Genomic DNA, 12,485 nt, shown 5'->3' on the forward strand with positions numbered 1-12,485 from the left:
GATTTCTTGAATCTTCGTTCGCCCGTTGCGCTTAAATCTGTGGGCCTGCTGTGTGGTGGTGGCAGTCTGTTTGTCGTAAGGTTTTTCTCTGTTTGTGCGTAAACCTTAGTCGCCGCCATTATCTTTTCCCAACTCTTGGGGAGGCCTTCTGTTCCGGACAGGACTTTGACCATATCATAACATCTGACCGCATACTTAAACTGAGCGCGGATTAGCTGTTCGTGGACACCACCGATCTCCAATACTTCCTTATTATACCTGGTTATAAAATCTTCCAAATTCTCATCATCTCGACGCCATATGTTCATGACATCAGATGTATCCCGCATGGAGCGCCTTTGCTGACTGAAGTGTGTTAAGAATTTTTGGCGCAGGTCTTTCCATGACACGATTTGCCCTGTTGGTAGATTATCAAACCAGATTCGCGCTGGCCCCGTTAATGTTTGAACAAACAAATGACACCAAAGCGGAAGAGTCCAACCGCCGACCAATCCTGCACTGGTGAAGACTCTCAAATGATCGTCGGGATCAGTTAACCCATTGAATTTGCCGACATTAGATGGTAATTTTGCCCTTTCTAACGGAGCCAGAGCTATTTCCAGTATAAACTTCGAGTTTTCCGCTGCTTCTGCAGGGCGGTAAACTAAGTCGTAATTATGTTCTGCCTCAGGGTTGTACACCGCTCGAGGCCTGGATTTGTTAGAGTTTGGGTGCAGCCTGTTGAATACGCTGGTGTTTGCGCTCACACGATACGTTTGGTCAGATTCAATAGTGTGGGCATCCCAAGGGGAGCCCAACCTATCATGAACTGATTGCCTTTGACGAGGCTGTGACTCATGGTGTTGTCTCTGATAGCTGTTCGTTCCATCATTCGTCGATTCTTCTCGTTGAGAAGCATGAGCTCTAGATCCCGGCCTTCGTGATTGTGTTACGGGAGCAGTTTGAGCACACAATTGTGTATACACTGCATTTAATGCTCCTTGTGACCGGACATACCATGATATCGGAGTTTCCCTCGGTGGTAGAATTGATTGGCCGGGATTTATGGGAAATATCCCTGGAGTAACAGGGTTATTTGCTCCATTAGATTGAACCTCATTATCGTCTGAGGCCTCTTCCACCATCCCTTCGACTGGTAGATTGTTTCCGACATTTGGTCGAGGACCGGATCGTCGGTGAGAAGATGAATTTTCTGCCATATGTAAGAACAGAAAAATGAGATGAACTGAACCGAAACGAGATAGGAACTAGAAAAACTGAGAAAACGGTGGGCGCCAATGAAGAAACACTGGTTCAACAGATCGGAATCAGTTGGACCAGGGGGTTTGAATCCGCATAAAAGGTTAGTTCTCTCTCAATTGGTTCAGTGGTGATCGAACTTCTTCTCCGGCTATTCTGCAAAACAGAGCACCGTTAGCCTCGCCAAGGGGAGAAGAGGGTTCTCTCCTTGACCCGACTCCGGTGTGAGAATAAGTATTTGTATGGAGAAGATAAAGGTAATTGAGTAGTGAGGTTGGATCTGAGTTCATACCTGAAGAGTTCTCCTATTTATAACCGAGAGTTTTGGAGGGAAAATCTGTTATTGAAAAGATAACGGAAGATGCTAACACCGTAGCGGTTATCTTTCCTTCCGTTAAGTCTTTTTACTTTTTGTTAAGTTGCTTTGATCCGACGTGAGTGCACACGGATCACGACTTGATCTACGGTTGGGGAATTGCCACGTGGAAAGTGGTTTGAGTGGAGATCATTCTCCAATTACATGCTATCGTGGTGATTTCAGGAATGTTTGTGAGGATGACACGTGTCCAGACGGTTACAACCGTCTGGGTGGTGCACGATCGTATTTCTTCTAGAAGGTTACTGCTGTAATCTGGTGTGGCACTTTATAGTGTGCACACGGTTGGATAGATCCCAAGTCTGGGTAAAATAATATCCAAGTCTGGATATTTGGGTGGACGTTTTGGTTTCAGGGTTTTGACCCTTGCTAAATGGAAGATGGCGCAAGGGTTCAGGTTTCCCTTTGGGCGCGCGACTATCGCTCGTTAGTTTCTTCTTTCCCTCTGTAAGACCAATGCGCGGCCGCGCAAGGTTTAGAAGGGTTGAAAGACCGGTTGGTGGTATGGTCCCTATCTCTTTGTGGGTTTTTTGGGACCTTACCCCTTCAGTGATGGAATGTGGTGATACCAGCAGTGGTGGAAGGTGGTGATGTCGGCGGTGATGCCGATGATGGTGGAAGGTGGTGATGAAGGTGTGAAATCATTTATCAGTTAATAATGTTTGTGTAAACCCCAATATATATAAATGATTTAGTATTAGATTTTTATCTTTTATATAATAATAATAATAATAATAATAATAATAATAATAATAATAATAATAATAATAATAATAATAATAATAATACAAAAGAATTGATCAAAATGGCAACTGAAAAGATTTAAATTGAAAATACCCCTGGTTAAAAATGAAGTTTTTGGATGGAGTTAGTGTATGTGATCAAAATGGCAATAAAAGGGAAAAGTCAGGGACTCAGAGGCGAAAAAAACTATTTGGACTAAAATAGAAAATTTGGACAAACCTCAGGGATTAAAATGGCAATTTACTCAAATTATATCAATTTTGATGGTGGGTCAGTGGAGTATAATTATGTGTCCACTACATAAGAATCTCGTGTATCGAGGTCACTTGATGGTATGTGAGTAAACATAATCAAGATTAGTTCTGATCGCTAAGGGTGGAGGGTATGGTTAATCATTCTAGGGTGTTTGAGTAGGTTCAAAAATAAAAAAAAAAAATTGTGATTGGTTGAAAGGGGTTGGGACCCACCATTAAACCTCCCTCCTTCCTATTCCCGCATCGGTGAATATACACCGAAAACATTCAAAATTTCGGTGACTCAAACAAGTGGGGGTGGTCACCGATCGGTGACTCCCACTCAATTACCCACTTACCGATTACTATACCCTCCACCCTACAGTAATGACAGCTATGGTTCGATCATGGGACGGGTCAAGTTTTAAATCGTGTATTATTTGTTGGAAACTTTTTCTCGTCAAGGGTGAAAAATCACAGCGATAAATTAGATATTTTTTTGTGGCAGAAAAAGAACAGGCGTGTCGCGGAAAAAACGGAAGAGCGAGGAAGCTTAGGGATTCGTTTGGAGACCGAAGGACGGAACAACAGATGGTGGTTGTCTTTGTTGGTGATTGATATTTGTGGGGAGGTATATTAAGTAGAAGTCTGACAGGGTGGTAAAACTACGATAAAAAGGTTCATTCTGTTTTATAACCTAAAGTGAACGGCGATTCGGGTCAATGGGTGTCACGGGGAGTACCGTTGGGATGACAGTAGTGACAGGTGATCAGTTTAGTTTGTTTTGGTTTAGTGGTGATGCGCTTCACGTATTAGCAACTTTCAATCAGAGTAATTTCAAGACCATGTCCTTCCAGTAAGAAAAATCGGTGTAGGTTGTTCTTATTGGAAGAAGTAGGGGTTTGCACAGTTCGGTTCGGTTTTTGGGCAAAACCAAAACCAGAATCGAAATGCCGGTTTACGGTTTTTTTAAAACCATTCGGATTCTGTTTTTTCGGTTTTTACGACGGTTCGGTTCGATTTTTACGGTTTTTGGAACAAAATTATATAAGATTAAAAATAAAAGATATAATTTCAAATATAAAAATATTTCTTATGTTTACATTTAAGTTATTATAGTTAACCTCTTTAATTAATATTGTTTACATAAACCTAAACTTCTAATCTATTTTTATGTTTCTCTAAAGCTTTTATTAAGACATTTTCTTTTATAATAATTTGAATATCATTTCATTTTTATATTAGATATTTTATTTTGTGCAGGTAATAAATAAATCATTTTAATTAAAAAGAAACATGTAATGTTATTATTATAAACACTTAACATTCAAGAATAATCAAGAATAAAATTCATAATTTCTACTAGCATTGGGTTAAACACTTAAACAACTTAAACTTAAACATAAAAATATATGGATTGTAACTTATCGGTTCGGTTCGTTTTTTCTGCTATTGAAAATGGTTATCCGAACAGAATCGAACCGCTGCTGGTGGTTAAGGCGAAATGTTCCTCATATCCTGTTTCATGGTATTTACATATATTTGGACAAACCCAAGTAATTACATACATCAAATTAGTTACAGTTTATTAGTAATTACATTAAACTGGTTACAGTTTATTAGTAGTTAGATATATCAAGAACCATGGCTCATTTACGACTCTGATTTGGAGGAAGCCGACTTGGAGCTTTCATGAGATTCGTCGGTTTCAGAACACTTTTCAGGTTCCAAGCCTTCCGGATCTTGAAAACTGCCCACTCTATCCCGATTTCATGCCCCGCAACATCCACCCTTGCCTATTACCAACCATTAAGAGTCCGATTAGCCTGAAAAGCTGATAACTCAAAATCCTTTTTTTTCAAATAAGATGGCAAGGTAGAATTGAACTCACTATTAGACAGTAACTAAGCCAAATTTGAAAGCAAATATATTCTTGCGTAGTTGCTATCTTTGCTAGCGACTACGTCTCGCTAATAGCAACTTCAGTGTACATTATCTACTTGATCGATATCTTAGACGACTTCTATGTACTAATAAATGTCAGGTTGACCCGAACATTATAGTCAAAGTTTTAGTTCTCTTTAACACACATGTATATATGGATCAAAAACACTTACTTATGAGTAAGATCGGCTGTAACAGTTAATGTTGTTGACATAACGATTAGCCCGGCCACTTCAACCACATCACACACCTTGTCTGTACAGGAAAACTATATTTGTTATCTGAATTCACAAATGGGTATATAAACAATAATTGTGACATTATTGACAACAACCTTCAAGACTCATGAAAGCAGCCCGCTCACTACACTCTCCGACATTTTGGTCAACTTCTTAATCAAAACTCTTCTTAGGGGCCATACTCACTGGCTAAAAACTTAGAGTTAAGGATGAGGCCAAGGCCTTGGAATTCTCAAAATAATTAAATGTTGTGTGCAATTTAACACAAAAGAAGCCATAGAATGGTCACCTCGCTCGCAAGTCGGTGCCTTCCCTTAAGTAACATAAGTCAAAACTGAGATAACACACTTATGCATATTAATTCAAACAATATTTCAAATGTAAGTTTCTACCAAAATAATACCTTTAATTTTATAAAATAAATCAAATAATCAATGTATATTAAAAAATAAAGTGACTATTGCCATGGCATACATCTTCATGTCCTTGATGCCTGCATTTCTTTTGCTTTATTAGTTGTCTTTCTTTTTCATGAGGATTCAAAATCATTGGCCATATATATGGTTCTCACCTCTGATCCAGTTTTTTTCTTCAAAAACAACTTATTCACTTTGGACCCATCATAAGGGCTTTAGATCTTTTGATAAGAAAAAACCAAAAATAAAGTAGAAAACCGTAAGTTTAAAAAATTCATATAAACTATTAATATCTACACGCACAAAGGGCAAGATCACAATTTGGGTAGCGGGCTAAAATAAACTCGGGTTGATATAGGTTGGATTGGGTTAGGTTGTAAACAAAAAACATAAACAAAACCGAGCATTCACATAACCAAGTTGGAACCATTAACACGTATATATGCATATAAAAGAAGTATCTTTTCTTGCCTTGTAAAGACCTTTGTAATCAAGTGTTCCAAGATCTGGTGAAATAATCCCTTCATCCAATCTGCCAACAAGCTGAAATACAACAACCATGGACCCAAATACTATACTACATGTTTATGTCTTTGCCACTTAGTGATAACTGAAATTCATTAGAAAAAAAAAGTCTCAGATAAAGGGGATAGGCTACCTGCTTCTAAAAAACGAATAAAAGCTTACCATTTTGGAGACTGAAGGTCGAGAAACCCTGATGCTTGGCAATGAAAAAGATGTAAATTGTTTCCCTCAGCGTCTCTGATGTCACTTGAACACCAGAACCCTAAAACCTTATGCCATCACCATCCGCTACCACCAATAACACAGTGCTAGCTTGTCGTCGTCGGAACCTTAGTTCCATGTGCCACCTCTATCTTCTCTCTCGTCTCTCCTCCCCCCCCCCCTCTCTCTCTCTCACACACACACTTTTTTTCTCTCAGTTCTTCCCTCTGCAAATGAAAAGAAAAGCAGATAGTAGGTGTTTGGGGATATGTGTAGGAATTCAAAAAAGAACAACGAAATGGTATTGAGCCAGATCTCTGGTAACATTTAGACATTTTAAGGTTTAAAGGTTACCTTCATGGTCGCTAAACATTGATGTGGAAGAAAGCTGGAACGGTGGTCCTTTTTAGGTCGGGTCTGAACAACCACGAAGCGGCTTTCTTCGCCGCTTGCCACGAAACCCTACCCGCCGTCACCACCAAATCCGCTAGATCCGGTACCTCTGCTAGTGGGTGTAGTCGCCATCGCCGCCGCTAGTAGCCGGAACACACAACTTCTCTACGACTCTAGCAAGATGTAAAAATTGTGAGAGAATTGAGAGTGGAATCTGAATTTCAAAGTTCAAAGCATGGAGCCAAATAGATTCAGTGAAATCTGTGACCACCAGCTTTGCAAAGAAGGAAAGGAGTTCTCTCTTCTCTCTCGTTTGAAAACGCTGTACAAAAGTAGGGACTGTATGACAGCTTTCAAAAGGGCATGTGGGGATCATGATACATGTGAAGTGATGGACGGTAGGATGATCTGAATTTTGTCTGAGTTAATAAGGGTATTATTGGAAAGTGAGGTTATAAATGTGTTTGTTGTGTTTAAAAGACCTGTACATTATGCTTTAGAGGTGTTTTAACGGAATTCATATGACCTTAAGAAGTCCTTTGAATATGCTTATTAATATAGTATAGATAACTAGAGAATTTTTAGTACACATAAAATCACAAACAGTAATAGTTTTATTTAAGCAAGATAAGAAAACAATTAACTCATGACACATATTTAGAAAAAAATCACACAAAACGTTTCAAATTAGGATTTGGTCGATACCTTCAAATGAGGGCATCTTTTTGCTCGTAGGACTATATGAGAAAACAATTTTTCGAATAATCGATGGAGGAGAGGACTATAACTAACTTGTTCATTGTTGTTCAAATCATCACTTGTCATATGAAGAAACAATGAAGTAGGAGATGATTATAGTTCGCAGTGGCGAAGCTTGACCAAAAGTTTCGAGGGGGCGTAAAGTGATGGGATCCAATTTTTTTTTCTCATCGTTATGTTTTGGGTCAGGTCGGGTTGGCTATTCGATTCAAGTCGGGTCAAATAATAATAGGTCCAAATAAAACAAAGTATATATTTACCAAACTACCCATCATTTATATACAAAGTTTATAAATATTTAGGATATACAATTTAGGAAAAATAACCCGATCCTATATAATTTTAAAATTTTCGGACGAAAAATCGAAACTTATACACTTCTAACCGAAACATTGGGGTGGGCGGGTGCACCCCCGGGCACCTACAATACTGGGGGTGCACCTACAATACTTCGCCACTGATAGTTCGAACAATCCACGTATGATGTGCTTGTTCGAAAAATCAACATCTCCATGACTTCATATGATGATTTCTAGTATTCTACAATCATAGTGATTTTTGGCTTTCTACAGTGTTTTATTGCTCAATCCTCCAAGAAACGTTACATTTTCTTTCTGCAAGCTTGCCCTTTATGTTGACTTTCTTTTATTGGTTTTAAGTCTTCTAACTTAATTTTGATTAGCAAGTCGGCCTAGACAAACCACAACCAGGGAATGAAGCTCACGCTCATTAATTTTTTGAACAACCAACTAAATCACCGGATAAGCATCTTGGAATGCCCTCAATCGAGCAAATGTATCCCCTCCTCCATAATGGTCTGAGTTGGATGCATACTCGAGCCACCAAGCCACCAGTTCCGGGGAAAACCTGCCTGCCTAAAGGCCCACTTCGGTATAACCCAATTCGACTCGGTTTTCGAACTGGTAACCTTAAGAGAAGTTTAGATCTAAACTTCATTGCCATAAAAAATATCCTTCAAAGTAATGGTAGTGAGAGTTGAATTTGGGACCTCAAAGAGAAAAACCAAATAACTAACTATTAGACCAACTTGTCAGGACTCAAACATTCTCGTTTCATTAATTCATCAAACCCAATGTTACAAGCCCGTGTTCTAAAAAATTTCAATTTTTGCAAAATGGAGCCCTAAATAACTCAAGGGAAAAACATTAGCAAGCCCATTGGGCCCAGCCGTATAGGTTGGTCCCAAAAAATATTACAACCATTTATTTGTTACACTCCAAAGGCATATATCTCTGATAACGTAAGTTATATGATTTAGTTATAGAAGATACACGTACACCACCACTGAAACACTAGCCGAAACACATTATTGTTGTAGATTGTAGGGTGTCAAGTAAGTTACGCACTTATGCGGTACCCAATTTGCACCCAAAGCATATATTCCATTTCATAAAGCATCAAACACTAGGGCCTAAACTGGGCCTTAACCGGGTAGCCCATCAATCTTTTTAAGAGAGCCCAAGTCCACCCTATGGTTGAAGAACTTATTCTATTCTATATATTCTTAAAGCTAAAATCGGTGGATGTTTCATAAATGGCCCCTCTTTTTCTCTAGATTTTACTTTGAGTATATTTTCCTCACCATTTACAATCTTTGTTATCCCTTACTACCTCCGTCCCACTAAAAGTGTCTTATTTTGAATTTTCAAAGTCTTTATTTATAAACTTTGACCTTAAATAATTTTGTTTGTGTTAGATAATACTTGATGAAAGTTATATGATTTGAGTGTGTTTTACAAGTGTTTTTATCGGGTTAATTTTCATCAAGTTTTATACAACACAAAAAATATATAATTAAAGTCAAAGTTTATAAATAAAGACTTTGAAAATTCAAAATATGACACTTTTAATGGGAATGGGACGGAGGGAGTATATTAAGAAATGAGAACATAGCATTTTAGACTTAAACCCCATTCACTTTGCAAATTGTCATTTATAGCCCCTACATCATTTTACAAGATATACAAACTTAACCCATTCAGTTTTTAGTGTTCGAACGTTAACCCTATATCATATATAATATATGTTTTAACCTATTATGTTTTTACTAACTTAATTTTTCTTCAATAACTTTCGTTCGATAATTTCTTTTTTCAAAAACTAGTTTGTCACGGTGTTTAAAAACCTTGCAAATATCATTTTGACCCTCTCAAGGTTCTAATGTTTCGAGTTTACCCCTTCCGTTCCTTTACTATAAAAATACTATTTTTACATACGTATTTCTATGTATGTGTGGGTATAAATTCATGTTTGTTTTATATTTCGATGTAAACTTTTTTTTTTGAAATAAGTCAGGTCAAATATAATAAAGTTTCATATTCGTTTATGTACGCTTTTAGTTGGTCCACATTTCGAATAAAATTTTGCTCTAAACCGATCGGGTCAAATGTAATACGCTTCGGTATAAATTAAAGTTACTTTACTTTTGTTGCGACAGAAAAAGTAATATTATATTATACACTTTGCAAAACACTCATTTTAACTAGTCTGTTTTCTTTTGTCATTTTGTGGTTTTCTTCTTCTTTTTATAAGCTCTAATTAGTTAATTTTGGTTACACATCTGAGTTTTTCCTTTATACATGTTTTATGTTTTTTGTACTTTTCATATGTATGAGTCATCTCACATATAATACGGTATGATTGTACAATATAAATTTGATTTGCTTTGCTTTACGTTATGATCCGACTGCAATGCTTATATAGGTTACATTTAATTAAATCAAATATGTTATAACACACGTTTTGATATGATTAACGCATCACATAATACTTGAACTAATCCATTCGATGTTTGCAACGGGCTCACGGCGCATCGCCCACGAATCATGTTACTAGTTAGGAAGGAAAAATATATCATAAAACAATCAACTTTTGAATATATTTATACGTTAATATATCTTTAGATTAACATGCAAGTTTTGTCATTTGTATATAATAAAAAAACGTAATTATTGCATAATCTAATTATATTATATATATTTTGTTGACAAGGATTGATCAACACTAACATTATTTTTATGATAATATATAGTTTTTTATTATTTTATTATTTAATATATTATAATATTTTATTATTATATTTACTTTAATAACATATTTTTCTTTTGTTTTTTAAACATATATTTTCGTTACCTTTTTTTAATAATTGTTTTTCTTTTTTTTGAACATATATTAATTTATCGATTAATTTGATACTTATTTAATAATTTATGTTTATAATTTTTTTTTCTAAAAATTTAAGTACGTAATTGTGTTTGATTTCTTTCCCTGATATTCCGTTATAAGTTTTGTTAAAACCGAAGTTATACTCAAAATAGAGTATTTATTTGGTATCATAAAACAAAACAGTATGATAATAAACTAAATCTTTCTAATGATTTGACTTTCTAACCAACATACTTTATTTTCAATTCACGTTTGTTTTACATTATCATTTGCTCAGTTTCGCCGCAACGCGCGATATAAAAAACTAGTCTATGTTTGCTTATCATTAGAAATGTCTTTAACGTACATTGGCGGACCCAGGAATTTTTTCATAGGGGTGCAGAACATTTTTAAAAATTTCATGCCCCTAGGTATATAAGTAAAAAAAATCGGTTCGTATCGGGTCGGGTCGGGTCAGATCATGTAAAACAAAAGTGTCACACCCCTTTCTGTGGCGGAAGCACGAGGTGTGATCATGAAAGGTTCTCATTGCATACGAAAGGTAAACATACTACATGCTCGTAAAAATAACTTCAAACACCAAACATTTCATAATTTGAAAACATAAGTTTAGCGTTTACATCACGAGATAGCATAAAACATTGTCTTGAAAGTTTACAACTTTATTTAAAGATAAACATAGACGACATCCACAAGCATGAGTAAGACCGCACGCACATCCACTTTTAGTTACCTGAAATACATGTGAGTTTTGGAAAACGTCAACATAATGTTGGTGTGAATTCATGCAGTTCTTGTATTGAACGTTTGTATACTTTGTATGAAAAACATGGTATGTATTTTGTATAAATCAAGTATTTATCTATAAATCAAGTATTCATGTATGTATCAAGTTGTTAATGGGTTGCAAGGCCATTAACATGTGACACGACATAGGAAGTCACCAAACCATAGGCATTTTTCTAGTTTTCGATTTACGACGGAGACACAAAAACACTACTCGGTACTAGTTGTCACCAAGAGTGGGGCTGTCCTAGTACCCATTAGATCTAACCTTTTGTTCTGCGGTCTAAGTATGTACACGATTAATGGTGCTTATGGTACCCTATTCGTGACATGATTTCTCGTATCATTTCTCAAAACGCGTCATACTTGGTACTAGTTATCACCAAGAGTGCTTCTTGTTTTTGTATCATACCATTTATAAACATTGTAGTGTTTGTAACATGTATTTCACCCCCGAAGTTATAAAACTGAAAACAGTTAAGAGAAAAGGGGGAGCATGAACTCACAACTTTGCGTTCCTTGCGTCGTAAATTTCACCGGGTTTTTCTTATAATGCGTCGCGACCTAAACGTGTTTTATTATCGTTAGTCACTAGACTTGTATCGTACAAGCACAAGTCACTATCTTTTGTATATGTGTTCTTGTGTTAAAAATATTTTATATATTTTTAACTATGCATCTTACTTATATTATTTTCTCAAAAATTAATATAAGTATCTTGTATTTTGCACTTTGCGCCCGAATTATGTATCTTTGTTCAAAACTTTATTTCATGTTCATAACTTGTCCAAGTTATTCATTCTATCAAATAATATATTTTCAAGTCCTAATATACTATCACGTATAATACATACTACATACACTTAGCACAGAATTTGGTGATCAAATAATATATATATTTTTCTCAAAAATATACATACTTAATGTCAATTTTAACCTCGAAGAAATCATCGTTTTCTTAACACAAAAGTTAGGGAAACCTTGGTAAACATTTTTAGATACATTTTTAGGGAATAAGTTTCTCAAAAACTTATATTTTTCCAAGTGTCAAAATTTATAAAAATTTTGGCATAGTTTCCCCTAAAAATGGAGGTTTCCCATGTTTTCAAAACATATGTTTATTTTCTTTTAAAATCACCACAACAATCAACAACTTAATCAACACTTAACAAGTGCCAAAATCATGTAAATCGCACTATTTCATGAACTTGAAGTTTTTGTAAAAACTTGTAGTAACTTACCATGTTATTTAGTAGGTTTAGTTACCCTTAAAAACATGGTTATTTGTTCGTAAATCACTTTACTAAAAGATCTAGTCATTTACAACTTATGACCATATTTTCTAAAAATGTTTCTTCATGGATTTTTCTTGTTACTTCATACTTCTACCCATTATTAACCACCAAAAATAAGGTTTATTTGTTTAAGAACCAAGATTAAGTAA

At 35.8% G+C, this 12,485-nt stretch overlaps 1 long non-coding RNA gene across 2 annotated transcripts; it reads right to left on the minus strand.

Annotated features, from left to right (window-relative positions):
• Nucleotides 1–4,086: 4,086 nt before the first annotated feature.
• LOC110884538 lies at nucleotides 4,087–6,701 on the minus strand. 2 transcript variants are annotated; one of them, XR_002561273.2, is made up of 6 exons: nucleotides 6,272–6,701; nucleotides 5,879–6,144; nucleotides 5,065–5,801; nucleotides 4,871–4,964; nucleotides 4,710–4,791; nucleotides 4,087–4,388 (listed from the first exon to the last, which is right to left on the minus strand). It is a non-coding gene; the product is annotated as an uncharacterized LOC110884538 (long non-coding RNA). The 2 variants fall into 2 exon arrangements; XR_002561272.2 differs by having other exon boundaries at nucleotides 4,871–5,801.
• Between the last annotated feature and the right edge of the window lie 5,784 nt (nucleotides 6,702–12,485).

The sequence above is a fragment of the Helianthus annuus genome, chromosome 10 (assembly GCF_002127325.2).
Source record: "Helianthus annuus cultivar XRQ/B chromosome 10, HanXRQr2.0-SUNRISE, whole genome shotgun sequence".
Classification (NCBI taxonomy): Eukaryota; Viridiplantae; Streptophyta; class Magnoliopsida; order Asterales; family Asteraceae; genus Helianthus; species Helianthus annuus.